At 39.3% G+C, this 13,796-nt stretch overlaps 1 protein-coding gene across 5 annotated transcripts in view; it reads right to left on the bottom strand.

The window, feature by feature from the left end:
• Positions 1-13,796, bottom strand: part of Utx (Utx histone demethylase) — a 150,649-nt gene that overhangs the window by 74,176 nt on the left and 62,677 nt on the right. Inside the window, exon 2 of one of the 5 annotated variants that reach the window (XM_069110683.1) lies at positions 8,992-9,056. The exons of the other annotated variants lie outside the window; for them this stretch is intronic. The gene's annotated coding sequence lies outside the window, so the exon portion shown is untranslated. The remainder of the gene's footprint in view (positions 1-8,991; positions 9,057-13,796) is intronic. 5 annotated transcript variants of the gene reach the window in all.

Here is a 13,796-nt window from a genome sequence, read left to right as displayed (position 1 = left end):
GTTTAACGCGTTAAATTAATATAATATCCAGAATTACGCGTCACTGTTAACTCCGCTAGTAGAATTTTCTCCGACGTTGGAATACAAAGTTGCTACTAACTCCACAAACTTGATTGTTTGCTCAAACAAAGAGAGAAGAACTTCGGAGCACATACGTGAAACGAGAAATCACGCGTACCATCGCAACGATTCGTTCATATTCTTCGAGCTGGAGAAACGATTAAAAAAGAGAAGAAAAAATAAAACGATTCGAAATTCTAAACCCAATCTGAAATACACAAAATTTCACCTCGAACATCGTGCAAATCTCAGCTCGATTATAATCGAAAATTATCCTTCTACAAACTCTTCTTTTTCCCTCGCTTTTTCCAGAAAATTTCTCCAACGTCGCGTTTTAACGTCCTTCGATCTTGCTTCCTTCGATTTTTAAAAGACAGGAACGCAATTGGCTAGCGGCTAATCGACGAGAATCGACCGATTAATCGGAGAAATTCGGAGTTGCTCCATTGCTCCGATACCTGGAGGGGCCGAAGGGTAAACGGGTCAATACTTGGAATGCGCTATCCGCTTTAAGGAATGAAGCGTTAAGGGATGCGAAGAGGCCGAGCAAGCTCTGCAAGCATAGGCTCGATGGTAAACGAGGGAGGATGTTCGCTCGATCGTGGCCACAGATACGGAAAAAACGCGCGGTGTCTTCCGCTTCGCTGGATATATCAACCCCTTGAACGACGACGCGTCGAGGGAGCAGGAATTTCAAGGAAATCTTCGTCTGAATTCTCCAGAAACGCAGTTTTTTTTCTTTCTTGCACGCGCATCGAACACTTGCGCAAACCTCGCGCTCGTTGGACAGCGAAGTTTTCTGCGTTTGCGGGAAATTTCGAAGCTACGAAATAGAATCTCGAAACGAGGAAGATGGGATCTGTGGCTCGAACGCGATAAGTGGCAATGTCGTGTCTTTGGAAAAATCAGTCAAACCCGCTATTGAGTTTGCAAATAATTGTACGCTCTGTGTAGAGAACTACAGAGATAGGTAGACGTTGAAACGTTTGTTTAAAACACTGTTACTCGAAGCTTTGCTTCTGGCGTACGAACCAGAGGACGAGCAAGAAATCTCGAATCAGTTGACTTTAAGTTGACGGTAAAACAACCGCAAAGAGGATTTTTTTCCATTCTTCCTGAGAAATTAATGGAGAAATTATGTTCATGGTCAAGTTCTTACGTTCGAAATGATTTTATTACAATTCCCATCCGCAAAATTCTAAGAGTATGCAGAGGTGTAACAAATAGAAATAACGAAGGATCGTATCCAAGTGAATCGTAAACGTCTAATATTAAAAAGGATATTATTATGGAACATAAAAGGTAGTTACTGTCTGTGTCGAAAATTATTGCAACAGGAATTTTTCAATATATCTTTGAATGCTAATATCTCAATTTCCTAAGTACTGAAATTGATGATTACATTTGACTGACCATTAGAATAGAAAACACTGTGATAAATCTTTTTCTGAGTTGTAAATTCTCTAAATTTGCATAAACGTCCGCATTCTAATTACGCGTGCTGTAGAAAATATTTTTCAGTCTCGTTGCAATTACGACGACACTGTCACGATTATATTCTGGAAGGAAATCGGTGCATCAGATCGATGCCAGAGAGTGGTGAATTGCGTGCGCGTATATAAAGACGCGAAACATTATAGCAAATGCGATTGTTCGTTTCTTATGACGAAGATAAAAGGGATCTCCAATTATAATTAGAAACAGTCGGATGTGCGCAGAGTGACGTTATTTTGCGGATTAACAAACGCAAACGTATCATAATTCCGCGTATATATTATGATAATTACGAGATAATATTGTTCCACCAGTGTAGCCAGAGGAAACAGCAGAAAATATGTTATTCAATAATTTTGAGAGTATCGCATTTCAGGAAACGCTGCTGACATAACAAATGCTCGAATACTTGCATATCTGTGTGCATAATATGTATAATAAGTTCGCTTTTTCTGTAATTAAGCGGATATTCCTTTTTTTTTTTTTTTTTAATAAAAGTTGTATATTACAACAACGAGTTATAAGAGGAATTTTACACCTCTATCGTTCTCCATTTATTCGCCTACAAAACGCACTAAGGTATTTTAATGAACTGGATACCGATAAACATAATAACAAAGAAAAACGCTGTATTAATTTTCAAAAATTCTTCCGTGAAATATGCCAGCCTTTTGACCTCGATTTCTAAAAATATCCTTCAACTATCGGCATCCTACGCGCATTTAAATCACTATCATCGATCTTCTTCACGCACTTTCTCATATTTTCGCTTGTATTCTTTCATTGGCTTCCGCGGTAATCAACGTGTCAACCGAAAACCACCATTTCAAAGTGCATAATTAAAAGTTAATACCTTCAGCGTACTGTATATCGCTTTACTCTCCTTCCCTCGAAATAGAAAAAGAGAGCAAGAACGAGAAGAAAAAAATTAACTCGACGCAACGATTCCGCGGAATTAATATCAAAAGATCGTTGAACGGCTGCTGTTTAAGCAAAAAAAAAAAAAAAAAAAAAAAGAAAAAAAGGAAAAAAAGAAGAAGAGTGAAAGAAATAAAAAAAAAAGGAAGGGTGAATCGCGGAGAGGTGAATGAAAATTAAGCGGCGTTTCCCTTCCCAGACCGTTCTTTTTTCCCATTACGTGGCGAGGCACGGGCCACGATGCAATTTTTCCATTGAAAAGTTCTTTCCTGGCGGAGTTCAGGCGTCGAGCAAGAGCCGCGATTCTGCGTCGGATTGTAATTTCGCGCGTGTAAACCGCACAGAAGGAGAGAACATCACGCGAAGGATAAGTTGCCGCGCGATGCCATCTGATATCGCGACGCAATAAGCTTCCACGACTCGCATTGTCTCGCTGCCATATGCGCTCCTGTCGTGCATACGTGACAACGAAGCCCTATACCTTTGCGGTCTGTCGAGAATTTTACGACTACCGTGAGCGATTACATCGCGTTCTCGATCCATTAAAAAGAAAAGGAAAAAAAGAAAAAAAAAGCTGTAATATACTACGTAATATACTACGTGTGGTTTCGCTTTGTTGGATACGAGATGTACGCAGATAGTTGCGCAGAGTGGAAAACGATGAAAGTTTTCGGTGAGAATAATAACACGCGTGTGTTGCTCTTCGTTCGTTGGATTGTAATTATAACACAACGAAGAAAAATATCTTTTTCCGGTTCGTACATATATTGGGTTGTGGCAAAAGCTTCTTTCGTCTTATAAGGAAAATGACAGACGCGTGAGATTTTTTGTTTTATATCACTTTATCGACTTATGTACGATATTGCGTTGTTTTATTTCTATTATTATGATCATACATAATTCGATAAAATAATACGAAATAGAAAAGCGTGGCGCATCTATTGTTTCCTTACGAAACGAAAGAAACTTTTGGGACGACCCGGTATACATTTTATCAGCGTTCGTGTACAATGCGTTCTTCCCTTTATTTTTATTATTCGATAGAGAGAATTCTGATTAGAAGAATTTAGTATAAAATAAGTAACAGGGGTAAAACCATCGAAATAAAATACGATATAGTTAAACTAGACGCAAATGTGGCGAGTGCGAAGGAATTGGCAAAAATACATGGGAAATGTAACAATACGTTGGGAAAGGCCCGATCACAGATACTGATGATTTTATAAAAATAGAAACGGCAGTGATAATCGCGCGAAGGCATGACAACCTGATAGAAAAATCTAGATATTCCGAAGTAACGAAATGGTGTTCGTAAAAATGATGATTTTATAGAAATGGAAACGGCAGTGACAATCACGCGAAAGCATGGCAACCTGATAGAAAAATTTAGATATTCCGAAGTAACGAAATGGTCTCAATCAAAACGATGCTAATGATGCCTTTATAGAAATGGAAACAGCAGTGACAATCACGCGAAAGCATGGCAACCTGATAGAAAAATTTAGATATTCCGAAGTAACGAAATGGTCTCAATCAAAACGATGCTAATGATGCCTTTATAGAAATGGAAACAGCAGTGACAATCACGTGAAAGCATGGCAACCTGATAGAAAAATGTAGATATTCCGAAGTAACGAAATGGTCTCAATAAAAGCGGTGCTAATGACAATTTTATAGAAATGGAAACAGCAGTGACAATCACGCGAAGGCATGGCGACCTGATAGAAAAATGTAGATATTCCGAAGTAACGAAATGGTGTTCGTAAAAATGATGATTTTATAGAAATGGAAACAGCAGTGACAATCACGTGAAGGCATGGCGACCTGATAGAAAAATGTAGATATTCCGAAGTAACGAAATGGTCTCAATAAAAGCGGTGCTAATGACAATTTTATAGAAATGGAAACAGCAGTGACAATCACGCGAAAGCATGGCAGCCTGATAGAAAAATTTACATATTCCGAAGTAACGAAATGGTCTCAATCAAAATGATGCTAATGATGCCTTTATAGAAATGGAAACAGCAGTGACAATCACGCGAAAGTATGGCGACCTGATAGAAAAATTTAGATATTCCGAAGTAACGAAATGTCTCAATCAAAACGATGCTAATGATGGTTTTATAGAAATGGAAACAGCAGTGACAATCGCGCGAAAGCAATCGTATCAGTGGAAAAAAGGCTTCGATGATTCGAAGTACGAGAGGAACGCAACTCGTGTCGAAAGAATATACGTGACCTAGCAGCCAAACAGATATGGAGAAAATCGCGAAAAAAGAAACAAGAAAGTTCTCCTTTTGTCGCTTATTTATCACGCTTCCTTATTCGTGTTATCGTTTATTCAACGAACGATACTATACCGTTCTACATCAACACGAGCATTACATCTATCTAACAGTGACCGCTTTAAGCGCAGCTGAACATCGGTCCGGTGATATTCGGTGCACTGCTCTGCCAGCAGATTCGGTTCTCCCGGTTGCTCTCTTAAGTTGATTGGCACCGAGTAAACTGTGTCGTTCCAAGTTGCCCGAAGAAATCCGCTAGAAGCGGCAAAACGAAAACTTGTTTCTCTCTTCGGAAATGTCTGCAAAATGAAGAATGCGAAAGCCAACGTATCGTCTGCAACGTGTTTCTCTTCGCCGATTTATCGATCCTCTTCGCGCTGTCATTTAAATTTGACAGAAAAGTTGATTCGTACGATAAATACGAAGACGATCGAAGGAATTTGCGATACATCGCAGCGTCTAGCGGCAATCGCGATATTTCGCCTCGTTTCGCGTCACACGCGTGATACAACGACGAAAAGCGAAACGAAAGATCTGCTCGAAGACATCACCGTCCTAGCGCAGTTGAAATCTCGCCACGCGTACAAACGTTCTATTTCAATTCCATGAAACTGCTATACCTACCTATGCCAGGCTGCTATTGCAACACGCGCCGCGCCAGCCAAAGCAAACCAGAGCGAACTGAGGCAAACGGAACACGACAGAAACCACGTCGGCCAAGACTCAAGACGATATAATTAACGCTCGCGTATCACACAGGCCTGAATAACGTTCCCCTGAAAGCACGCTTCGACCAAGAGTCTCGCGCGCGAATTCTCATTCATTAAATCGGCCACGTATTAAACAGCTAGTACGTTATATTCGTTAGATTTGATTATATGCAACATTTTCCACCGACACAGGTGTTTACGTTCAAAATTACATGGAGCGTCGTAGTCTATCGGAAACGACTAATCGGATCTGTGTTTCACCGCCTAATCGTCTTTCCAGAGATCGTATTATACGTATTTGGCCAGGATTCGCAAGGAACGTGAGCTCGATCGGGCAAACTTATACGCCGCGCTATCATCATCTATGCATCTCGTGGTCGCCGTGTACCGTTGCATTCGAGTTGCCGTACGCGGATAGTGGACGAGGAAGAGCGTACGAATACAGTGACGCTTCCTTAACATTGACGTTATCAGGTGCGACCGGTTTCAAAATTTCATTTAAAATCATACATTCGTCGTTGTTTCTTTCATTCGTCTGTGGCTTTACGTAAATACTTACATTAAGAAAAGTTGAGAAATTGATTAAGCAGATAATCTGACCACAGGAGTACAGACGAAGAAACGTCGATGATTAGACGTGTACTCGTAGGAAATTTAAAATACCGAAGATACAGTGCTCGTTGTAATAATATTCGATAGGTAAAAGTGACAGATCCCTGTAAGTTGTAACAATTTCTTTGCGTCCGAGCTACCTGTGTCTCCTCTGACGCATCTTCGTTACAATTAACAGATATAAATTCGCGTTGGAATAATAATCTGAAAAGGAAAACATAAGATCGCGTAAAAATCAACTGTCTATTTATTACCAAACTTGGTCGTCGTTAGACGATTTTTATTATCTTATCTGCCTTATCTATCTCTATTATGCGTTAATACCAATAATTCGTATCTCGTGAAGCACAAAATTTCGCTAACGATCCCCGTTACTTCGATCATGTATTTACGGCCAAGGCAGAAATTCAGTTGCCAAAATCCACTTCACACATTCACAGGGATAATCGTGGCCATTTAGAGAAACGGTATATATCAACACCGGTTAACGCTACTGCATTGCTACGTGCACCGGCGCGAAGAAAGCAACGGTAAAGAAAGAGGAAAAGCCTCGTTGCAACAAGGGAGAAGAGAGACACGGTGGACGGGAGTAAGAGAGAGAGAGAGAGAGAGAAAGAGAGAAAGAAAGAGGGGGAGAGAGGGGGGGGAGAGGCAACCGGCTGCTCTGAATGGAATAGCGAATTGACTTTGGAGGGAAATCCGTTCCCCTGGTCCCGCTTGCTGCCGCCACCTTCCTCGACGCCGCGCTGAATCTTGATTGTGTAACTGTCAAAGCGTTTCCTCCTTGCGAAACGGGTAACGTATATCGACTGCATCGAGGAGCAAGGGAGAGAAGCTCGTGTATAATGACAGAGACGTAGCCAGAGGTTTGCTTGCGATGCATTGCATAGTAGCACGAGTTCGCGAACCTCTGTCGTGTACATCGTGTGTTGCTGTTGTTGCTACTTTTGCAAACGGACCAACTGAGACTGCGATGTTTTTATTTCTTCGCCATACAAATATCGTGGATGAATTATTGGTAAGAACGTTGTAGGTGGTTTAGTTTTTCTTTTCTCGTACGTGTGATGATAGAATATCGATTTTAATCGTATCTTTGCTCGATGGAAATTTTAATGGAAATTGCAAACTGTTCTTTTTTGTTTCCCATATATATATATATATGAGTACATTGATAAATAATAATGGCTAGAAAAAACGGGTAAACGAGCTGAGATGGAATGATCGAAATATACGAACTGATTTTCCAATCGTCGAATTCGTTGTATGGAAAATTATAAAAATTATAGATAGTAATCCGTCAGTCGTAGTTATCCGACGGTTAGTCGAAACTAGTCTGCCCCCGTAGCATGAAACACAACATGTGCTAATGGTTTTTACAGTCAATGTACGTAAGAGCGAGATGCGCGTCCCGTGTTGTTAATTGCGAGATCGTGACACTGCCAGTCGTGAGAGAGTTGGGCAACTTTGTTCGCGCGACGGAAACTGTGCGCTCTTCTTATTGATCCGTATACAGGGTGGCCCAGATTCAAGCGACCGACGCTATTGAAATTTTCCTGCTCCTCTTTTCGTTCCATAAACGAGCTGCATATTTAATCATTCGATTTTTTAACATGTTTCGAACTCATTGCTGATATACGTATATAGTTAATTGAGTGTGAAATTTAAGTTCAATTCATTGACCTCGTAATTGAATTGAATCGCCAATGAATGTGTACGTTTAAATTAGCGAGGAATTTAAATTCAATTTGTTGGGTCAATAATTGGGACGAACTGTCGACGAGTATATACGTCTAGATTAGCGAGAAATCTAAATTCAATTTATCGAATCTATATTTGGAAATGAATTGTTAAGGAATTTAGATTAGCGAGGAATTTAAATTCAATTTGTTGGATCAACAATTGGGACGAACTGTCGACGAGTATATACGTCTAGATTAGCAAGAAATCTAAATTCAATTTATCGAATCTATATTTGGGAATGAATTGTTAAGGAATTTAGATTAGCGAGGAATTTAAATTCAATTTGTTGGATCAACAATTGGGACGAACTGTCGACGAGTATATACGTCTAGATTAGCGAGAAATCTAAATTCAATTTATCGAATCTATATTTGGGAATGAATTGTTAATGAATTTAAATTAGCGAGGAATTTAAGTTCAATTTGTTGGATCAACAATTGGGACGAACTGTCGACGAGTATATACGTCTAGATTAGCGAGAAATCTAAATTCAATTTATTTGGAATGAATCGTCAACAAATGTACAACTTTGGATTAGCGAGAAGTTTAAGTTTAGTTCGTTGTATCAATATTTGAATCGAATTAGGTTAGTGAGGAATGTAAATTCAATTTATTTGGAATGAATCGTCAACAAATGTACAACTTTGGATTAGCGAGAAGTTTAAGTTTAGTTCGTTGTATCAATATTTGAATCGAATTAGGTTAGTGAGGAATGTAAATTCAATTTATTGGACCGATGTTTAGGATGAATCGACGATGAATTTATACATTTAGATTAGCGAAATTTAGGTTTAATTTACCGAATCGATATTTAGACTAAACTGTCAATGGATGTATAACTCTGGATTAGCGAGGAGTCTAAGTTTAATACATCGAATCAATATTTGAATCGAATTATGTTAGCAAGCAATTTATATCGAGTTTGTTGCATCGATATTTCAATCGAATTATCAATATATCTACATACGTATCTAAATTAGCGGTGGAATTTTCAAAGCAATCAAATCATACGGCGTTTATATTAAATCGACTGTTAGCTAATCTTTCATCAATTTTGGAAGAAATTATTCATCGTGGTTGACAAAACGGGGATCAACGATTGTTACAAATACATTGTTCACTAACGATATAACGATACAAAGATAGAATATAAGAGTAAAAGTAACACTTACTCATCCGGCAAGTTGATTCAGCTTAAAGCATTATACACCACTACTTCGTGTTGTAAATTACTTACCTGAAACATAAGAAAAAACCAATGAATCAATTAAAAGACATATATCATCTTTTTAAACGCAATTTATATTCTAATTTACAAGGTAACATAAAGGAACGACAAATTCTCTTTAAACGAATATTCGATCGAATATTAAACGTTAAATGAACATTAAACGAGTACAACAATTGCGTAATTCATCGTGGGCAAACTGTGACCGAAGATGGAACACGTTGTTCGTCCACGTAAAACGAAAAATCTCTGTAAAAGGCAGGCGCCTACGGAATACGCTCGCATCGCCGCGTCGCGGCGCCGCGCCGCTGAAAAGAGCCGATAACAATTCCGATCGAACTCTGAAAGCCGGCCGAAGCGACCGCGCACACAAAAATAACTCGGTGTGGAACGGTCGTTCGATAAACGCACATGTTCCAGGAGCATTGTACTCGCGCGCATATAGAATGTAAACTCAGGTTGAATAATTCTTTTGTGAACGATTTCCGTCGAAACTCGCGCTCTCCCTCGCCCACCATATCACTTTTCTTTATTTCTGCTTCCCCTTTCGAACGGGGCATTTTTCACCACCAACCTTCTCAGGCCGATGCTGGACTTTCTTTTTTTCCCTTGATATCTTGAAATTTGCAAGGGGAGAGAAAAGTGAAGTCGAAACGCGTGTATCGATAGAGAACGTATTCCGTCACTTTTATGCAATCACATAGGTACGATTATGCACGCGGTATACGGTGACGATATATTTTACAGCGAACGGAGCTTAGGTGGAAAGCTTGGAAATTGCTTGGTGGATTATTTTTACGGATTTCTGATTCGTTGCCACGTCCAGCGACTCTGAATATCAAGACGCACGTGTCTTTAACATTGACATCAAATTGACTGGCTTTACAATTTTATTTTAAAATTCCTACTTCGTGTTATATTTTTTTACTCGATGATGCAATGACTTTCGCAACGATAGCTAAAAGAATATTATAATGAATTTTCTTTTCTTTTTTATGTCTTCAAACTGAAAATAATTTTGTATCAAGGCTACTTAAACCAAGACTTGCCAAAGTATAAAAGAGTTCTGCAATATGTTTATCGAAGCCCAATTAACCAGTTTCCTCGTTTTGTACAGCTTGCCACATGTTTTTCAAATTTTTACCGCGTATCATTCGATACGATGATATCGGCTATCAGGAAAATTCCGGATCGATCGCTAGATCGCTGGATGCTAACGCTAGAAATACCACAGCAGTTAAAATGACTGGTTCTACGATTTTATAAATGTGTCAACCCTCGTTTAGGGATCCAAGACGGATTAATAATACCAAAAATCTACTACATAACGTGGAATTGCTTCTGTAAGAAAGTAATAAATCGATAAATATAAAAATATTCTATCATTACGTATTTTTTAAAGACCAGTGATTTTCACTGATTTTGGTAGAGATAGCTTCGTGTTAACTATCGATAGTTCTAGTGTTAACAGCGCACGAACGCTAGAAAGTATCACACGGTGAATGGTAGATTCAGGGACCGAGTACACGGATAGAGAAGAACGTAAGACACGGTGCAAGTAAAATCTTACTTGATAGGTGAATCCACCGAAAGTAGCAGAAATTTCCAAATATAAAAAGCACGCAGGTGAAAGCACGTGATACGCGAAAGCGTGTAACAGAGTACCCAAAGTATAACACTCTTCGAAATATGTAACAAATAAATCAAATTTCTGCCTATTAAATACAATAGAGTAGTCTGTCCGGTTCTTTTAATCGCATCCACGAAAAACACGAGTTTGCGTGAAAATTCACGGCGCGCGATATATTCGATGAATCTCGGTATTAAATCAACGACTTTAAAAACACGCGCGATTCACTTTTGAAGACTCGATGATCGCTCGCCTTTCTCAGATTCAAACTCGGGCGCGTTTGAGGGTTGAGACTCGTAAGAGCAACGCAATCACCGCGATATTAGCGGGATTGGTAAACGTTACACAGAGTGCCATTAAGTCGACGCGACGCGATATTTGTCTTTCCTCGAAAGGCTTCGTTAAAAAGAGCTCAAGAGGGTGTAGTCGAAAAGAATGTGGCTCTTTTCGCTCTTCTTCTCTCTTGCTACCTCATACGCCAAACGCGCCACTTCTTCCAGCTCGAGTAGTCCCGGTTATTGGAAGCAATTGGACAAAAGCGCTGCTCAAGGTACATGCAAAAAGCGTTTTCATGTCACTTAAAGATCGGCACGGTACTGTACGGCACGATCGTGTTCCAAGATCCTACGTCTCGAGGATCCTTTCGATGCTTACGTATGCTATACAGCTATATAGTGTACATTGTACAGGTTTCATGGGTCGAGTGCCGTGATAATTATTTTAATTGCTGCCTCTGCCCGTCATCCATGACTCGGTTACGTAATTACAAGTATAATCCGACTGTCGAACGGTATAATCTTACCAACATCGAGAGTAGAACCGCTGACAAGGTCACCGGAGGTGTTCTTGATTTAAACTTAGCATTGGTCTTGGCCATCTCTTAAAATAGAACGCGGTTATGCGATCAATTACAACAGGCGTTATTTTTCATTCGTTCGACTATTAGCGGAACGCCGTGCATTCGTGCGAATTCATATTTTTATGAACGTAAATTACATATATTTATTTATTTTCCTCGCGGAAAACCACTTGGCCCGCGTATTTTCCAAACTCCCACTCGTTCCCGTACGAGTTTTACGGACGTAACCGAGAAAGATCGCACGTAGACGGAACATTGTCTGGCTCGTTGAATATCGAAGAAATTATTCCCGATATTTCCTGTATTCTTGTGGCTGCAAATTTTCCAAAAACGTGTAAACGTTCGCCTCGTCTAATTGCCAGACTGAGTTAGTTTACGCACTCGAATATCTATATCTCGATCTTGATCTTGTTTCAACGAAGAGAACAGTTTTTAGTTAGCGTTTTGTACGGGACAAATGTTTGATAATCGATCCATTTCCATTTCCATTTCCATTTCCATATTTACGTTACCATAAAAATCCGTAATCATTGCACAAAGGGACACGGTCACTCGATAATCCTGCCCTGTATTTTCCATCGATTCTATTTCGCTGTTTCGACAAAAAGGATGCCACGGTTTAAACAACTACGGTACCAAACGAACCACTTTTCCCGTTTTCACGTTCCATCCTCGTCCTTCTTTTTTCTTTTTTTTCCAATGACAATGACTGTGAATAGCCCGTTCACCGAGAGTCGTTTATCATTTTTGCCTGCATAATTTGCACGCGAAACGTGTAATTACCATTTGGTTGCAAAACGAGCGAGTACCCATTCAAACGGAAGCACATTGGGACCTTGATTAACCGGGCCTCGAGTTTTTTAATTAGCCGAGTTCCTGTTATTCGAGCTTTTCATTAGCCGATACGTGAGAAATACACAGGTGATGCCGAATGAATGGGGCAGTTTCAACGATCCTATGGTTTATTCACGTATCGATATTAATCGACGTTAATTGAGTAGAGTTCTGTGAAAAAAAAGCCACCTTTTTTGACGGTTACGCGGAGAAACACAGCGTTGCTTGATAAATCATTTTCACCCTGCCACGATCCTCGAATTTTTATGTTTCGATTTTCCCCTCATTTTTGGCGAATAGAAAAAGTACGTAACGTGTTTTGGAAGAATTTTTAACAGCAGATTGAAATCGTGCACCGCAACAAGACTTTTTTCAAATTTTTTAGCCAAAATTGAACGTATCTTTTAACGTTAAAAAGATATAATTGGATGGAAAAGCGTACTCGAAGGGACGTGGCAAAATTAACGCAGATATTGCTGAACATCTTTTCTCTTTCTCGTAAGATTTCTCGAAACAACGCTATTGCCACTAACGTTAAATACGATAGCCTTTCTATTCCTCAAATAACAATATTTCTTGCATATTACTGGTTGCGTGGAAATATTAAAATAAACGAAAGATCGTTAAATGGCAAGTAGTCCTGCTCTTGCGATTGTTCATCGTCGTTTGATTTATCGCGTCTGGTAGCTGAACACATCTTGTAATTTACTGGCTCCCATACAAATTCTTCTGTCATTCGTTACTTTCTGAGTTACGTAACGCGTAGCATCGAAGAATCTTAGGAGTCTAATATTAGAAACATTAATTAACTCTCTAGGATGACTTGATTATATGATTGGAAAGTTACAGGCATATGCACTGCGGTCCGTAGGCGAACAGCGAATATTATACGAAGCGTTAAAAAAGAAATACTTGACAAAGATACTTGGAAGTTATGAACGAAGCACGTAACAATAGTACGACGATTTTAATACTTCCGTTGCAGATCTAAATTATCCAACCAATTAAATTGAAATCAGAATGAAAAATGTTTCGTTCTAAATAGATCACAGACTATCTTCAAGAGAAGAAAGAAATACTTTGCTCTGCTTTACGTTTCGTCTTTTTCCCAGTCCTAATTCAATTAGCGAATTGATTTACGTTTAAAGTATAGATCGTTGCGATCTGCAATTTTTAACAATTCTAAATTTTTTAATTAACCAAAATACATATCACCACACGTATACACGTACACACAGACCACTTGAAGAGGCCACATGTATGTGGGATGGTGTGACGACAGGGAAGGACGTGGCGTGAGGGGTAATTGTTTATAAACGTTGTCAAGATATGTTAATGTTGTCAAGGAGTATTGTGAGCGTTACCAAGGTTTGTTAAGGGAAAGATGAGCGTGGAAAATGCTGTCAGAGTTGAATTTATCGTGGTC

This window comes from Bombus flavifrons, chromosome 4, assembly GCF_040668555.2.
Source record: "Bombus flavifrons isolate JBK064 chromosome 4, iyBomFlav1_principal, whole genome shotgun sequence".
NCBI classification, from domain to species: Eukaryota; Metazoa; Arthropoda; class Insecta; order Hymenoptera; family Apidae; genus Bombus; species Bombus flavifrons.
This window is presented reverse-complemented; position numbering and strand designations above follow the sequence as displayed.